Source organism: Pleurodeles waltl, chromosome 12 (genome assembly GCF_031143425.1).
Source record: "Pleurodeles waltl isolate 20211129_DDA chromosome 12, aPleWal1.hap1.20221129, whole genome shotgun sequence".
Taxonomy (NCBI): Eukaryota; Metazoa; Chordata; class Amphibia; order Caudata; family Salamandridae; genus Pleurodeles; species Pleurodeles waltl.
The window spans coordinates 164,764,768-164,781,969 of record NC_090451.1 but is presented as its reverse complement, the minus strand read 5'-3'; positions in this window follow the sequence as shown (position 1 = coordinate 164,781,969).

Sequence of the window (17,202 nt, the reverse complement as noted above, 5' to 3'; positions counted from 1 at the left end):
TTAGAATAATAACTCATAAAAGCAACATAAATATATTCTACAGAATCAAGTATATCAGTGCAATTTAGCATTTCAGAATTAAATACATTGTGGCAGTTCTAGCTCAATCATGCAATGGCATTTGCAGCACCTAATGGCAGCAATAAATGCACCAACTGACCAGTTATTTATCGCAGGGTAGGGTCAATGTCTGACCAAATTTACACCAGCACCTATACAGCCTATGTACTTTGGAAATAAAATGTTGACAGCATTGCTCCGAGGTAAGGAATCCATACCCTTGTGGATAGTCGGTAGAACACTACATTATGCTGACAAAACCACTCAATTTCAAGTGTTAAGGATAAAGGGCATTGACACAATTTGAACCTTTTTTTCAAGCTGCTTCTGCAGAGTAAACTTCAAATCATTCAATTGAATATTGAGAAATAGACTTTGCTTTATATGTCAACTTCCCATGCTTCTTTGCCCATGAGATCATCTCTCAAGGGTAATTTCAACAAAGCTAAATGACACATCTCAGAGTGGGCAATTGGGGAGCTCGCAATAAGGTGCATTATCCTAGCTTCACAATCTCATGACTGCCCTTGAAGAGACTGCAGACGAGCTAGGCAATCAGCAGTTGAGCCTCTGAGGCCTATACCGTCGCTTCAACGCAGAGCAACTGACTGTGAAGCTGCATTACAGAGTCTGTGTGGTCTCAGGCTGTCATACAATGTTAAACAAGAATCTGCTATGATTGAAAATAACTGAATGAACTGTATGTGTGGCTGCCAAACAACTACTGAAGAAGGTGGTCCTCCAGCAAATAATCTCTTTTATTGCGAAAGGGCATTAGGATACAAACCTGTTTGCTAATTTCATACTTATGATCTGACAATTCCCTCCCTCATTGCCCTGCCTGAAAGAAAACAAACTGTGGAAACCCTATGATGACAGAGGAACCAACTCTGTTGGCAAGTTAATCAATTATTCACTCACTTGCTCATGAACCATTACCTGACCAACCACTTAGAAAACCAAAGTCTAAGGGGGAGCAAGCTGAATTAGTGGAGAATACAAATATAACTGGTGTCCTTGAGAAATATGATATACCCATGCATCTGAAGTAATCCTCTCCCACTGAGGGAGGAGCAGGATTCACATACCCAGAGAGAAAAAGGGCAATTTGAGAAAAACCTACCTTAATTTGCACAGGACCTTGCTTGTATTCGCTCATTTTGACCTCTCTATGAGGAACCCCTTCGGGATAGAAGAAAGCCTAGACCCACCAGCCACTGAACAAAGAGGGATGTATTATTTTTGACGAGTATTGTAAGAGCTTGAAAGAGCTCTGGAACGCTGTGCCTTATGAGCAATATGCAGCTTTGTCAGCCTTGGGTTAAAACCTTTGGAGTTAAAACCCATCTGATGTTTAGCTGAGGTTTATTTAAAGCATTAGAAATTTCTACGTACATAAAATCTGTTAAACTATGGGCCTAATTCATGTTCCTACTTTAATATCAAAATTGGAGTTAATTCTCTTCAAGATGGAATTGTAGCGTTAAGCAAACAGTTGAGTATTCACATTGCCAGGTTGGAATCATAAAGTCAATGTTTTTTCGGCTTTGTAGGTAGGGGCATACAATTCCAAAATGGATATTGCTGCTAGATAAAAGGCCGGGAATGCCTCAAGGAGTAATTACATAAAATTTACATTTTATTAACTGCTCTAGCCTATTTTGAATGTTGCTGCAGCTTGTTTTCATTTGTGAAACAAATAAAAACCTGATCACTTTTTATGGAAGTGCACTATTTCATTTGCACCATTCATGAAAACAAGCATTGCAAATGTCATTTGTTTGACATTCATATAAGAAAAATATTTTACATACTTCATTAAGGTACAAGGAAAGTAAAGTAGGGGCTGTGGCAATGCAAGCCTTTCACATTACAGATACCGAGTACAGGTACAGAGGACAGGAGCGACAGTGCAAGGTTCAGTCGCACACACACAGAACTGGTCCATCCTAGGCAGTATAGGATTGCCTCCTCACTGCACAGGCACATGTGAACCAGTAGTGGCGAAAGCTTCCTTTCTACAGGTTTGAATTACTGTGATGAATACAAATGTTCTCTCCGTATGTTTTTCTTAAATAATTGTAATTCTAAAATGAATGTTTATATTACAAGAGACATGCTAGCCAGGAATACGTTTGGCTAAACAGGGTATTCTTTAGTTGAAAAAAAAAGTTGGCTTGGCCCATTTGTATATTCTATGAGAGTCAGATGTACCACATGGTTTTATACTGTGATTAATAAGATTTCAATAACTATCTGTTTATAAAGGAAGTATTGTACTTTATCTCCTTAAGGATTATTTGCGGTGTCATTCAATTTAGAATGATTTTTATTTGTTTCTTTGTAGGAAATATAAAAACCATTTTGTGTATATATTGTTTTTAATCACGTTTTAGCATACACATCATGTTGCCTTTATTCTATTCACATCCCTGAAGAAGTTACACAGTCAGAAAGAACGAAACACATTGGCTGTTTTTTTGGGTCATTACCAAGAAAAAAGAAAAAGGGTAACAGAATTGGCTTGTTGGATGTTTTTTGTTAATTGGTTAAATCAAATTGTGTACTCTTCCCCAATTGTGAATCAGGACTATTTCTGCAAAGTTTTGCAGTGGTAGTCATGGCAGCTAGGCACAGGGTGATTAAGCACCCTAATGGAGGATTAACAAAAGGGACTACTATTGGAGTTCTGCTGGTTCTTCCTCCTCTCTTTTTTTATGACATTTTGCCACAGATGTCCACATTTTGCAGATCATTAGGAAGCTCTTGGACTTTGGGTTTATTCTTTAGTTTCACATTAAGGCCCTCATTCTGACCTTGGCGGGCGGCGGAGGCCGCCCGCCAAAGTCCCGCCGTCAGGTTACCGTTCCGCGGTCGAAAGACCGCGGCGGTAATTCTGACTTTCCCGCTGGGCTGGCGGGCGGTCTCCTTCAGACCGCCAGCCAGCCCAGCGGGAAAGAGGCTTCCACGATGAAGCCGGCTCGGAATCGAGCCGGCGGAGTGGAAGCTGTGCGACGGGTGCAGTTGCACCCGTCGCGTATTTCACTGTCTGCGCAGCAGACAGTGAAATACATTTAGGGGCCCTCTTACGGGGGCCCCTGCAATGCCCATGCCAGTGGCATGGGCACTGCAGGGGCCCCCAGGGGCCCCGCGACCCCCCCTACCGCCATCCGGATCTCGGCGGTCCGACCGCCGGGATCTGGATGGCGGTAGGGGGGGTCAGAATCCCCGCGGCGGTGCAGCAAGCTGCGCCGCCGCGGAGGATTCAATGGGGCCGCGGTACACTGGCGGGACCCCGCCAGTGGTGCCGGTCCGACCGCGGCTTTACCGCCGCGGTCGGAATCCCCATTGAAGCACCGCCGGCTTGTCGGCGGTGCTCCCGCGGTCCTCCGCCCTGGCGGTCAAAGACCGCCAGGGTCAGAATGAGGGCCTAAGAGTGTTATTTTCAAGGGAGACACACCCACCAACCTCTTTTAAAAGGTTTTGAACCTGCGTGCACTCTGAACCACACACCATGTTTCCCTATCTTGTTGCTACAGCTATTAAAATTCATGAATGTATGATGGAACAACGAATCCTGGAACCATGCATGCCTAAACAACGCGGTCGTAACAACGACTGTGTTGTTACCACGAAGGCCTTTACCATGCATGCCTTAACAACGATTTTTCGTTGTAAAGGCATGCCTAGTAAAGGCATATGTGGGACGGCATGCGTGGTTCCAGCATGCGACGCCCCACCTGCCCTAACGCCCAGAAGTACTCCACACCTAAGACTAAAACAACCCCGACCCGCCACCCCACCCCTAAAACTAAAACTACCCTGACTCCCCAACCCCACCCCTAAAACGAGAACTACCCCGACCCCCCACCCTGCCCCTAAAAACTGAAACAACCCTGACCGACCCCCCACACCAGCCCGTAATACTAAAACTACCCCGACCCCCCACCTACCCCTAAAACTACCCTGACCCCTGTTGGAGTGTAGCTTTTATATTCAATATTATCATGAAAAGCTTGCAAAATAATGTATAATGAAGCTGTATAGAAAACGTGATAGAAGGAAATTAATGTGTGCCTCTGAAATGTGCCCCCGGGGAGAGGCCACCAATGTATACGATGATTAATGAAATTGACTAATGATTAATCAATAATGTACTGTTAACGCGTCCTTCTATGTTAGTTTATACATTTTAGGACTCGTTTTAGGCCGATGAATCTTTGGACCCAGTGGTGAGACACCGTAAGACGAAGTAACTGATCAATATGTCAATCAATATATCAATAATGTCATCAACATATATCACCACAATATATTTCACTTTAGACATTAGTTAAGACCGTTAACGCAACCATGACCTTTCAGTCATGAATAACCACACCTTATTAAGTTTTGTGAATTTTTTTCCCTATTGATTACAATCTAATAGCAGATGTATTAATCTCAAAACCAAGAAGCAAAAGGGCATAGACACAATGCAGCAACTATGATAAGTTTTCAACAATGCAAAGATCACAAACATAAGATAGTAATATGAAGATAAACAAATCAAAATGCATAGAACCTTATAAATGTCTTAGTTCAGCATAGCACCATGTCAGTCACGTCAGTTACGTCAGTCAAGGTGAATGCCTCATCTAGCCACTAATTAGCATCAGCATGTTGGGCTTCATGCAAAACAATTTAGAACATCAATTTGGAAAACGTCTAACTAAGGTCTCTAATCCAAAATACACAGCAGTTGGTACCTAGAAAGAAAAGGCAAATAGATGAATTTTCAATAGCAGCAGCATAATTACCCTCCTCGGAATAGGTCAGCATACAGGATCAGTCTTCGTCTTCAGGACATCAGTTGAATCGCCGTCAGTATATCTAGTCTAAGGGTAGCGGACACTTCCCTCATAAGGAAGAAAGTGTATTGGGGCGACTAAAGGTGAGGATGCTTTTATTAAGTCTCAAGTCACCAAACAAAGTGACAGAGTTTCTGGATGCAATCAGTATCATTCCCTACCTAGTGCTCTCGAGTCTCCTGTGTCATGGGTTTTTATCCCTTTTTCATAATACATTCCCCCAAAATTCTATTGGATAGTCACTACACCCCACTATCTGTAACCTATCAAATTATACATTAAGTAATGCACTTGTCATTTCACGATAAATCATAACATTTTGATTGGTCTTCATAATTGACGTTTTTCGTAGGTAGCACATCTGGGGTTACTTCATTCTCTGGCACGTTCTTCGGGTCAAGAGTTCTCTTTTCCGTGGTTGAATGTCTTTGAAAGTGTCCATATTTTGTTGCAAAGCGTATATCTTTATACTAATAAGCAGCTATCATGCGGATGAGAAAAACTAGCAATGTTACATAAAACGGAGAAAAGAACAATTGCTGGGTCATGGCCTTTTGCAAGTCAGCACACTGGAGAAACAGAAAAATATGCTTTAATAAGAGAGTTACACAGCTAGTTTTCGACTCACGCTAACTTAAGGCTTATGTGTTTGAATTGGGTTTCGTGATAATGCAAGTTGGAGAGATGATGTTCCCCTAAGTCCCAAATGACTTTCCCGGGACCCCGGAGCCTGCCGAAGTGAGTTGGGTATGTTCTTGGCATTCTAGTGATAGAGTGAGTGGCGTAGGGTTCGCGCTTGCGCAGCTTATGCATACCGCAGGTGAATTTTGAGGTTTGTGAGGATTGTAGGCCAGGTAATGTTTTAGTAGGAGTGTGCGTACTCCGCAATATGAGAGTAGGGACGTTGGTGAACTTCCTGTGAGTGTGGCGCTTTGTGCTAAAAAATTGTCCATGTGGTTGTTGGTGATGCACGGACCCTGCGTGGTCTAAGACTCCGGAGTATATTGGTAAGTGTATGAGACACTTGGTTTATGTTGTAATTTGTGCGGTTTAATAGGTCAATCGGGCGTGGTTGACGAGTCGAGTTGAGTCAAAAGTGAGTGACTGCAAACTTCGATGGAGATTTGGTAAGTTCTAAAGTGCACTAGGATGAACCATTGACAAGTCCAGGGTAGAACTTGCGGGTCGAATTCTACTTGCGAGTGCGGGATCTGTGAAGTACAGAGTAGCGGCTGAGGCTTAAAGTGAAATCTCTGTAAAGTTCTGAAGCAATTGTGTTACCCTTCCTGTAGTAAACCGGCAAATTTGAGTTTTGTTAGTGCTCGCAATATATTGCATTAGTTTGTGTGAATCAAGAGTGAGGAAGACAAGCCGCAAGACTTTGTCAGCCGCAGTGTGTGTGAGTGTGACGTCATTGGAGCCGCGCTGGGATAGGTCGGTTAGTGAGAAGGGTTGCGCACGGATTGGCAGCCGTCCGTGAGAGGCAATTGGTTGAGAAGGTAGGCGAAGGGTGTTCTGGGAATTAAAGTCACTTCCTCATTCAGTCATAAACTAAACAAAAGACGCAAAAAATGAAGTTCTTGTCAACACCAGGGCAGTGCGCGCTCTATTGGCGACTAGAATGCAAAAACCCAGTCAATCAATCAATCAAGAAATTTGTATAGCGCGCTACTCACCCGGAGGGTCTCAAGGCTCTGGGGGAGGGGGGACCGCTACTGCTCGAACAGCCAGGTCTTGAGTTGCTTCCTGAAGGAGAGGTGGTCTTGGGTCAGACGGAGATGGATGGGGAGGGAGTTCCAAGTCTTGACTGCCAGGTAGGAGAAGGATCTTCCTCCCATGGTGGCTTTTCTAATGCGTGGCACGGCGGCAAGGGCGTGGCTGGTCGATCGTAGCTGGCGGGTGGGAGTGTAGAAGGTCAGGCGGTTGTTGAGGTACCTGGGGCCCAGGTCGTGGAGGGCCTTGTGTGCGTGGGTGAGGAGGCGGAACGTGATTCTCTTGCTGACGGGGAGCCAGTGCAAGTCTCTCAGGTGTCCGGAGATGTGGCTGTGTCGGGGGATGTCAAGGATGAGGAGTGTGGAGGCGTTCTGGATGCGTTGGAGTCTTTTCTGTAGTTTGGCTGTGGTTCCGGTGTAGAGGGTGTTACCGTAGTCCAGTCGGCTGGTGACGAGTGCCTGGGTGACCGTCTTCCTGGTTTCGGTGGGAATCCATCGGAAGATCTTTCGGAGCATGCGTAGGATGTTGAAGCATGATGATGAGACGGCGTTGACTTGTCTGGTCATCGAGAGGGAGGAGTCCAGGATGAAGCCCAGGTTGCGTGCGTGGTCCGTTGGTTTGGGTGCGCTGCCCAGGGCAGGGGGCCACCAGGAGTCGTCCCAGGCGGAGGGTGATGATCCAAGGATGAGGACTTCCGTCTTGTCTGAGTTCAGTTTCAGGCGGCTGTTCATCATCCACTCGGCTACGTCTTTCATCCCTTCGTGCAGGTTGGTTCTGGCGGTGGCTGGGTCGTTGGTGAGGGAGAGGATCAGCTGGGTGTCGTCGGCGTAGGAGATGATGTTGAGGTTGTGATGGCGTGCGATGGCTGCGAGGGGGCTCATGTAGACGTTGAAGAGGGTGGGGCTGAGTGATGATCCTTGTGGTACGCCGCAGATGACTTCGGTGGCCTCGGATCTGAACGGGGGGAGGCGGACTCTCTGGGTTCTTCCGGCGAGGAACGAGATGATCCACTCTAGTGCCTTCTCTTGAATTCCAATGTTGCTGAGGCGCTGCACTAGGGTGCGGTGGCAGACAGTGTCGAACGCTGCGGAGAGGTCCAGGAGGATGAGGGCCGCTGTTTCTCCGTTGTCGAGCAGGGCTCGGATGTCGTCAGTGGCTGCGATGAGGGCGGTCTCGGTGCTGTGGTTGGCTCAGAAGCCGGACTGTGAGTGGTCGAGGGATCCATTAGTCTCGAGGAAGGCGGCAAGCTGTCTGTTGACGGTCTTCTCAATGACTTTGGCAGGAAACGGGAGGAGCGAGATGGGGCGGTAGTTCTTGAGGTCGGTGGGGTCTGCTGATGGTTTCTTCAGGAGGGCGCTGAGTTCCGCATGCTTCCAGCTCTCCGGGTAGGTGGCGGTGTTGAAGGAGCAATTGATGATGTCCCGGAGATGGGGTGCGATGACGGAGTCGGCCTTGTTGAAGACGTGGTGGGGGCATGGGTCGTTTGGTGATCCGGAATGGATGGTGTTCATCGTATGGATGGTGTCTTCGGTGCTGACCGGGGTCCAGGCGCGGAGGGTGGTGTTGGGGGGCGTCGGTTTGGTGGTTGGGTGCGTGGTCTGTGCGCCGAAGCTGTTGTGTATGTCGGCGATCTTGCGGTGAAAGAACGAGGCGAGTGATTCGCAGAGGTCTTGTGAGGGGGTGATGTCGTTGTTTCTGGCGCTGGGGTTGGAGAGCTCTTTGACGATGCTGAAGAGTTCCTTGCTGTTGTGTTCGTTGTTGTCTAGTCGTTCTTTGAATGCTGTCTTCTTGGTGGTGTGGATCAGCTGGTGGTGTTTGCGGGAGGCGTACTTGAGGGCGGTCATGTTGTCTGTAGTCGGGTTTTTTCGCCAGGCTTTTTTCGAGGGTGCGGCAGTTCTTCTTGGAGTTCTTGAGGTCGTTGTTGAACCAGGAGGCTTTCTTGCTGTTGGGCCTGATGGGATGGGTTTTCAGAGGTGCGAGGTTGTCAGCGCAGTTGGTGATCCACTGTGTGAGGTTGTTGGCTGCTTGGTTGGGGTCCGCTGAGCTGGCGGGAGGGTTCTGGCTCAGTGATGTGGAGAGCTGGTCGGTGGTGATCTTGTTCCAGCTCCTGCGGGGAGCCTGTTGTGGGTGGTGGTGAGTCGTGGTTTTTCTGAAGCTGAAGTGGACGCAGCTGTGGTCTGTCCAGTGGAGTCCGGTGGAGTGGCTGAAGGAGATGTACTTGCTGGAGGAGAAGACTGGGTCAAGCGTGTGTCCGGCGTAGTGGGTGGGGGTGTTCACCAGTTGCTTGAGTCCGAGGTTGGCGAGGTTGTCCAGCAGGGTGGTGGTGTTGTTGTCGTTGTTGTTCTCCAGGTGGAAGTTGAGGTCCCCTAGGAGGATGTAGTCAGCGGAGGGGAGGGTGTGTGGGCTGATGAAGTCTGCGATGTCTTCGCTGAATTGTGTGCGGGGTCCTGGGGGTCTGTAGATGAGGGTGCCTCTGAGTGTGGTCTTGGGGTCGGTGTGAATCTGGAAGTGGAGATGTTCGGCAGCTGTGAGGGTGTCGTCGGAGTTGGTCGTGATGCGGATGGTGTTCTTGTGGACAATGGCGATGCCTCCTCCTGTCTGGTTGACGCGGTCCCTCCGGGTGATCTTGTATCCGTCCGGGATGGCGATGGCGATGTCGGGCGCTGAGGAGGCGTTCATCCAGGTTTCTGTGAGGAAGGTGACGTCTGGAGATGTGGTATCGAGCAAGTTCCAGAGTTCCACGGCGTGTCTGTGGATGGAGCGGGTGTTGAGCAGGATGCACTTCAGGTGGTTGCTGCTGGTGCTAGGTTTGGCGGGCGCGGTGCGGGTCTGGATGCAGGAGAACTTGCAGGATTGGCAGGTGAAGGGTCCGTGGGTGCGTCTTGGGGTGGCACGGCAGCACCCGGGGATCCGGCCGGTGTTGAGTGCGAGGAGGGTGGCGGCGCTGTAGGTCTTGCGGGTGGGCTGGCCTCTGCGGGGGCCAGGGGGTCTGGCGCTGGGCGCGGGCCAGGCGCGGACGGGCGCAGACGGGCTTGCCTTAGGCACGCCTTTGGCGAGCCAGCGGCGCGGCCACTGCGCGGCCTCCATAAAAGTGGGAGAGGGAGGGAGGAGCAGCTGGGAGGTGGAGCCAATGGGGAGCGAGGGGGGCGGAGCAACGGGACGCGGCGGCGGGAAACGGCGGCGGGAAACAGGGGGAGACGCTGGGCGCAGGGACCCAGAAACAGGACCAGACTGGGCAAAAGAAGGTGAGGATAGCGAAAAAGGCAGCAACAGGACACAGGTAAGGAGCAGCGGTCACACAGGGGCTGCGTGGCGGTGAGGGGAGCGACCTGCCTGGTGAACAGGGTCAGAGGTCGCTCTCTCTACCGCTGCGCGGCCTCCATAAGAGTGGGAGAGGGAGGGAGGAGCAGCTGGGAGGTGGGAGCGGGGCAGCCAATGGGGAGCGAGGGGGGCGGAGCTATGGGATGCGGCGGCGGGAAACGGCGGCGGGAAACAGGGGGAGACGCTGGGCGCAGGGACCCAGAAACAGGACCAGACTGGGCAAAAGAAGGTGAGGATAGCGAAAAAGGCGGCAACAGGACACAGGTAAGGAGCAGCGGTCAGCGGTCACACAGGGGCTGCGTGGCGGTGAGGGGAGCACTCTCAAAACAATGTAATTTATGCATTGTGCTGATATGTTGTTGTTTAACCTTTTGCATTGCAGAGTTCAATCCTGAAGACTTATTTTTAATGTGCTTACAAATGCTGTTCATTTGCAATGTATTGCTGCAGGCTTTCAGAGTGTGTTAGGGTGTGGTCCCTTTCCAGGGCCTTCTAGAGACTTTCCCTGCAACATGCCTGGGTGTGGTTGTGGGCTGGGCCAAGACTCTATAAAAAGGAGCCAGCCCAGCTCCAAGTGCTCACTATTCAGAGGTCCCGGTGCAGAGCAGCAGCTACTTCATGAGTTCCTGTCCCAGTGGCCTATTTGATCTTCCAGACATCTGACTTTAATTCTTCAATTGGAGATCCTTGTTCTGGGCAGTAAGACGGTGGTTGGGCTGGCCTCCCGACGCCGTTATCGAGAACTCTCATGTTCTTGGGCCTAATTCTTTTATGATTTGACAGAGTACTTTGAGCGTGTGAAATATGCGCTTGAGTGTTTGTGACATTTGCAGGGTGACTTGCGAATCGGCAAGACGTGCGATTCGTTTCATGATAATTTAATCTTGTTATTCATTGCACGCTACCATTTCTTGACATTTGCATAGTGGCTTAAGAATCGGTAAGACACGCGATTCGTTTTATGGTGTTTTAACTTTGTTGTTCATTGCGCGCTACCATTTCTTGACATTTACATGGTGGCTTAAGAATCGGCAAAAGACGTGCGATTCGTTTCATTGTACTTTGATCTTGTTATTCATTGTGAGCTGTTATTTCTTGGCATTTACATCGTGGCTTACGAATCGGCAAGACGCGCGATTCGTTTAATGATGATTTGACTTTGATATTCATTGCGTACTACCATTTCTTGGCATTTTACATGGTGACACTCGAATCGTCAAGACGCACGATTCTCTCCTCAAGTTTAATTCATGTTGTTTACTGTATGCCACTATTCTAAGATATTTATCATGTAATATTCGAGTTGACAAGTTATGTGATTTCTTTTCCTGAATCCATATTGTGTTATTCATGGTGCACAATCCTTTTATGGTGTTTAGTATGTATATATATATATATAAATCTACAATATGCGCAATTTGTGTTGAAACATTTTAAGAGTACACAGAAGATCAGAGTTTCTAGATGCAATATTGTATGGTCCTAGTATGCATTCTCAAAACAGGATTTATATGACTGGTTTAAAATTTAGTCAGAATGTTTTTCTGATTCTCATGTAAAGGAAAGTACTTGAATAAGAAAGTTTTCATTTAATCCATCTTGATTCCCTTACAGTTATCCGGACATCTTGAAACTTAGTCATTTTTAACTTAATTCTTAGATTGTTCATGTTTTCAGAATGACTATGCTTAGAATTATAGTCTAGTATTGATTTCAGGAGATATAATTTTCATATTGCGTGTTCTAACCTTTTTCTTACTATAGGTCTCCTTCCCAGCTGTTTCCCTTCCTAATCCCCTCTTCCCCTCTTGAACTCTCTTAGCCTCTGTGATTTATCTATCAGAGTCTTGGAGCTGTTCAGTGGTGGACGTGTTGGGAATGTGCGCAGACCCTGAGGATCTGGTGACTCTGACAGTTCTTCAAGGCTTTAAGGAGCGCTTTGAGCAGAGATGTGTACATTACCGCGAGTGTGGGTGAGCCTACACCGCCAGAGGATACTCCGGCTTATGCCGTAATGGAAGAGAAGTGAATCAAGCCATGTCTTTGGCTAAAGCAATGGTGCAAATTAACAGAGAAAGATGGGTGTTTGGTATTCCCAGAGAATGGGTCGTTCAATATAGGGATCTTAGAGAATTTGCGGAAGGCATTAAATGAACAAAAGCCGCCTCCAAGGCTAGCACAGTTTGAGGCGTTTGCAATTTGGGAATTGATGGCCATACGACAATGGCAACAGAAGTTTGAGAGGAGGATGAGAAAGGCAGAAAAGACACTAGCATGGGCTAGATGGGATAATGAACACAGAATGTGGAGAAGAGAAATAATAGACGGTGTTAGGAAGTTTCCGGCAATAACTCAAGAAGCCGACATGCAAGGAAGAAAGGCCACTTGTAAAACGGACAAGGGCTCTGGCAAAGAGAAGGAGACTAAAAAGTCTTGGGCAGATGCAGATGACTCAGATGATGATGAGATGACTCATATGATGATGAGTTCCTTAATCAGTTGTTACATGATCGTCCACCGCCATATGCCATGGATGACAATAGACCAAGTACTAGTGCAGGTCCTGTAAATTCAACACAGAACCAGGGAACAGCGAATACAGCACAGGTAAATGCATTTGCGACACCAGTTCCAGTACAGAGTAGTGTCAGTGTGTCTACGGCCCCAGAGATGCAGACCCAGTTGCAGCCACCAAAAGTTCAGAGGCTCTACCCTGATGTCCCAATACTAGAGACTACTAAAAGCTTGATGGTGCCGCCTGACCAGGCATATGCGAGATCAAAGTTAGTGCAGATTGAGCCAACTCCACTTTTACTGCCACAGCAACAGAGGGTTCCTAGTTATACTTAGGTCACAGGACCGCAGTTAGCTACGGCACAGATAATGAATCAGAACATGGGAGCCAAAGTTCTGCATGTTGTAGGGAACAAGCCAACACCAGCCGCCATATCTTTACCTATTACATTTGGTCCACCAGTGCCATTGTACACGCAGGACAAGCCTAGTGTATGTGATCAGGGAGTAATGACCCAGGACATGACAAGAGGAGGGTTCATAGGGAGCTCTCAAGGGATGGCCCCAGTGCAACAGATGATAGAAAGATTGAGGTCCCTGTTAGACTTTAGTCCGATAAGGGCTCCTCTAGATGCCATGAGACACTCAGGTTTGGGACTGCTGACTCCGCAGGTTCCAAGTGCGAATGAGTCACAAACACCAATGATACAGGCTGGAAATATCTTGTTGCAAGGTTTAAAGGCGCAACAATTGAACGAATGGTTAGACAAGCTGAATACACCACAGACTACCCCTGCGACAGCAGAGTTGTCGGAAAGGGAAGAGTACCTGAATTTTGTGAGGTTGGGCATGGAAGCAGCTGAGTTAGATGAAGGGAGCATGGGAGCAAACAGACTAGAGTCTTATACTGAGGCAGAATTGAGATATTTGTGCCCAAAGATAACTAAAGAAGTTAGCAAAGTGCATCAGAAGTTAGCAAACCTAGCAGACCAATCTGGCATAGACTTAGACAATACTAAGCATTTGAAGAGGAGTTGTAGGTTAGACTTCGAACCTAAAGATTTTGATCACATGAGGTCTACTGCGATGAAGGCACACCTTAAAGAAATTCTACAGAGCGCGCAGGTTTGGGGAGCCTTAGAGAAGTGGGAAGGCAGATGGGCAAAGAAAAGATATAAAAGGAAAAGTGACTGCTTGGAGCAGCAGCAGGCAAAACCAGCGCCGGATACCGGTACCATAAAAATGCTACCCATGAGAGAGACAGCTGGAGGGGTTCTTGTTCATGTACCGTGGTCTAGGGGTGATATTTTGTCCTTTACAAATGACTAGCCCAGGTTGAGGGAGAAACCGATAGAATGGTACCAGCAGACGGATAGGTTTGTAAAGCTTGCAAAGTGTCTTTGGCAAGACTTGAACACACTGTTTGAGATCACTGTTCCAGCTGACTTGTGGCTTGAGTGCAAGAGGAGTGTTGACTGGCCGGCAGCGGAACTGGCAAGGGACAGGTCTACGGGAGCACCGTCTCCTGAGGTAATGAAGTATTACTATAAGGTGATTGAGTTTTTGAAGCAGAAGGTGTCGCCACAGAATATTGATTGGCAAAAAATTGATCGAACGGCACAGGAAGCTAAAGAGTCGATACATGCCTACTACGAGAGGTTGTTGAAAGCGTTCAAGCATTACAGTGGTACAGAGGTCATAAAGGCAAAATACATGAATCACTTTGTGTTCAGGTTGTTGAAGGACTGAGGCCAGAGATTAGTCAGATGATTAAGAATCATTTGATTTGTTGGCAAACGAAGCCGATTGATGAAGTGTTGCAGTATGCAAAATACTGCAGTGATGAGATTGAGTTGAAACAGATAAAGTTGAAGGAGAAAGTGATGGTAATGCAAATTAAGGCCGCGCAAGCAGGGATGCAGGGAAATGGAGTACAACAGATGGTGCAACAGCAGCAAGGAAACGGGATGTGTCAGGCGCAAGTGAGAGGCAGAGGTCGAGCAGGTTTTAGGAACAGAGGTCCAGATTTAAATGCCGTTACAGTTCAAAGTGATGTACAAGGGATGAAGAAGCTTTTACCATGTCATGCGTGCGGGGGCGTCGGACACTGGAAGCGGGAATGCCAGATGATGGTGCAGGGGGGTGTTGTTCAGCAAAGCAACAATGTCAATGCATTCCAAAATGTTAAAAGACCAAGAATGAGGAGTCCTAATCCAAATATTCAGAATAACATGGTTCAGATGAAGGTCTCCAACCCATGCAACAAGTGCAGATGCCACGTATGCAACCAGTGCAGATGCAGCAAGTGCAACAGCAGATTCCAGTGGTACCTAGACAACAAATGCAGTTGCTCTTAGCACCAATGGAACAGCAACAGGTGATGCTTCCTCAACAGGTCACAGGTCAAGGAATGGGTCAAAGTAACACAGTACAACAGTTCCCTTTGCGCTGTGAAAATGGAATAAACTATGACTGGTCGGATGACAGATCAGATAGTGAGGAGTGCAGGCTTGCAGCGTCCCTAGAAGTACATCAGAGGGGACCTCATGCGCAAGGGAAGGTGATGGGTCACAAGGTATCATTTCTGGTTGACACAGGAGCTACGCGCTTTACCGTCAGAAGTGCAAAGGCTCTGAAATTGCCCCTTTCGGGCCGTACAATAAAGGTAGTGGGAGTGGCAAATCAGCTCCTGACTAACCCGATTACAGATCCGGTTCAGGTTGAGATTGGTACCTTCCAGGGATTGCACAGATTTGTGGTTTGTGTCTCAAGTCCTGTGTCCCTACTGAGAAGAGACTTACTGTGCAAGACGAGGTGTTCTATCACCTGTTCCAATGAAGGGATAGAGGTGCAGACAAACAGTGACGATGAAGGGGATGATGGTCAGATCTCAGAGCCTGAAACGGAGACAACAGATGAAGAGTACCCCTTGATAAGCTTCTTCCTGATGTTCACAGTGACTGATTTTCCCACAGGCCTGCAGGGGACAGTCACAGAGAACGTATGGGACTTGACAGGAAAGGAAGTGGGACTGATAAAAGGAGTAGACCCAGTCAAAGTATATGTGAAGCCAAATGCCGTGTTCCCTCAGGTACCGCAGTACCACATGGCACAGGATGTCCTCATACAGGTGACGCAGATAATCGCAGACTTTGTGAAGCAAGGAGTCCTGAGAGAAGTGATGAGCAGCCTATGTAATTCACCTATAATGGGGTTGAGAAAGCCGTGTGGGAAAGTTCGGATTGTTCAAGACTTGAGCAAGATCAATGACATAGTGGTGAAGCGTTGCCCAATAGTGCCAAATCCAGCGGTGATTATGTTCCAGGTCCCATGCGATGCAGAGTGGTTCACAGTTGTGGACTTGTCTCAAGCATTCTTTTCTGTGCCTCTTCATGAGGACAGTCAATTTCTTTTCAGTTTCAAATTCTTGGACAAGGTTTACAGTTGGTGTCGAATCCCCCAAGGGTTTTCGGAGTCACCTTCCATCTTTAATCAGATCCTGAATAAGGATTTGGAGTCATTGGAACTGCCTTTCCAATCGACTCTAGTGCAGTACATTGACGATTTGTTGATCGCTTCCAAAACAAGAGATGACTGCAAGTATGATATTATTGCCTTATTAAACCACTTGGGAAAGAATGGGCATAAGGCGTCCCCAAAGAAGCTGCACTATTGTCAGAAAGAGGTGAAATATCTAGGTCATCTGATTGAGAAAGGGTCAAGGAAAATATCCAAAGAAAGAGTGACCGCCATATTGCAAATGAATCCCCCAGCATCTCGAAGAGACGTTAGGATGTTTCTGGGAATGGTGGGCTACTGTCGCCAGTGGATCCCGAACTTCTCAGTTATCTCCAAGCCATTGGTGAGACTGACGGTTAAAGAAGTTAAGGATGGCCCAGATGCTATTACTATGTCCGAAAAGGAAATGAAGGCATTCATTGAGTTGAGAGAGTGTATCTGGAGGGCTCCAGCTTTAGGTATGCCTGAATAAACGAAGCCTTTTGTCCTGTTTTATCATGAATGTGATGCTTGTTCCTTGTCTGTCCTGACACAGGTCAATGGAGGTGCGAACCGACCAGCAGCATATTTTTCAGCTACTTTGGACCCGGTCGCAGAAGCCTTACCAGGTTGTCTGCGTGCCGTTGCAGCACTTGGTCAAAGCCTCACACAGTGTGAAGGCATAGTGATGGGACACCCTTTAACAGTTATGGTCCCACATTCAGTGGAGATTTTACTGACCCGAACAAAAACACAGCACATGACAAATGCCAGATTAACAAAGTATGAAACAATTATATTGGGGTCACCAAATGTGTACTGAAGAGGTGTACTGTATTGAACCCGCAACTTTGCTTCCAAATGAGAATACAGAGGTTGATGATGCTGAGGATGTAGAACATGATTGTCTTGAGGTAACAGAACTGTGCACCAAACCGAGACCTGACATTAAAGATACCCAATTGGTAGAGAATGATTACATTATCTTTGTTGATGGCTCATGTTTTGAGAGACTCAGTAGGAGTACTAAGAGCCGGATACGCTGTGTGTACAATCACCAGTATCCTAGAAGCCTCTTGGCTTGAAAGAGTGGGTCCCGTGCTTCCCATGCCACTGGATTCAAGCTAGCCTGGCTGATGAGGGGTGAAACCCCGAAACCGGTCCCAGGATGCTTGTTTCCAGTCCAGGGAAGACCTGGCCTAGCAGTTCGGGCTGGACTGTTCCCATGGGGGACAGGGTCAAGACT